Raw genomic sequence first — 1,665 nt, 5'->3', positions numbered from 1 at the left:
GTCCCGCTGGCTGTGTTGTTGTTAGAGCCGTGTTTACATGGACGGGACGGCCGGCTCCTCCCCTTGTGTATAAAAGCTGTTTTAGTCAAGGACTAGAGAGAAGAAGAAGAACATACTCACTGATTATTTGGATGTTAGTAAGAGTTTTTAGATCACTATCTTTCAGTGTCAGTTTACATGCAATGTGACGCTACAAGCTTACTAAAGAGCGCTAACATTAGCATGCTAACACAACAATGCAGGACACAGGTGATGGCAGCTCGAGCTGAGGACAATTTTGTCCGTTGTTTGCGTTAAACTCCTTCATGCGACTGCTAGTGGAGGGGGGTTGGAGGTGTGTCTCTGTAGGAGAGAGGAGGCTTCAGTATGGAGGAGGCGTGGCCAAACAGCAGTTTGTTTTGGTTTCATGCTGGAGCTCAAAAAGTCACACATTCTTCTTTAATTGAAAACTAAAGAAATATTAAACTAAAATGTTACAAACATTTTCTTTAACTGAAAACAGAAATCAAAAGAAGACTACTGAAAAATGATCACCAACTGAAACTTGTGCGTAAGGTTTTTTTATGTAAAAAATAGAATAATAAATAAATAAATGAGTGACATGCAGACTATCTCTTTTTATCTCAGACACGTCAGTTTATATTTTAATGAGCTTGCTGAAGTTTAAATTATTTCAGGGAATTAAACTTTATTCATCTTTTAAAGAATCTGCTTGAGATCTTTCTCTGAACCACCGTCATTTTCACGAAATAAACACAAAACTAACAAACCAGCATTTCAGACCAACATCATTGAAACAACGTTGAAATAAAAAAACAATGGTGTTAACCATGTAAAGTTTGAGGGCAGTTAATGATTGGATAGGATTAAAGTTAACTTTTAAATCAAAATAAATAAAACACTTGGTTTTCGTTGTTCAATAAAGTTAATGATTTAAGAATGTATTCATCTTCTCAACATTATCCTAACTTTGATCAAACCTGTCGAAAACCTAGATTTAAACTGAACACATACACACACGCACACACACGCACACACACACACACACACACACACACACACACACACACACACACACACAGACTCCTCCCTGTTGGTCAATATACCTGTCGAGCAGGTAAGTTTGGCCTCAGGCCAGAGTTTGAAGCACGTAGTTTACTGGAAACGTCTCGATGTGTGCCAGAAATAATTCCAGAGGGAGGAGCAGGTTATTACTGGACACACACACACACACACACACACACACACACACACACACACACACACACACACACACACACACACACACACAAACAAGCACACACACACAAGCACAAGCACACACACACAACACACACAGACAATTTATTTCTTCTAACTGTGGCCTGGTTTATTGCAAACTATACTATACTTTTAATATATTCTAATGGTTGGTCATATAATCTTTACAGAGCAGCAAAGTGATCAGGAGTCAAAACAGAACTCAAGGTGCTGCTGTGCCAGCTCTTAATACAAGCTTCGTCAAAAAGAAAAGTTTTAAACCTACTCTTAAAAGTACAGAGTGTCTCTGCCTCCCAGACCTTAAGTGGTAGATTATTCCAAAGTAGAGGGGCCTCATAACTGAAGACTTTACCTCCCATAGTACATTTAGAAACTGTAGGTACCACGAGCAGGCCTGATAACTGA

Source organism: Labrus mixtus, chromosome 7, assembly GCF_963584025.1.
Source record: "Labrus mixtus chromosome 7, fLabMix1.1, whole genome shotgun sequence".
Lineage (NCBI taxonomy): Eukaryota > Metazoa > Chordata > Actinopteri > Labriformes > Labridae > Labrus > Labrus mixtus.
Note: the sequence above shows the minus strand (reverse complement) of the source record.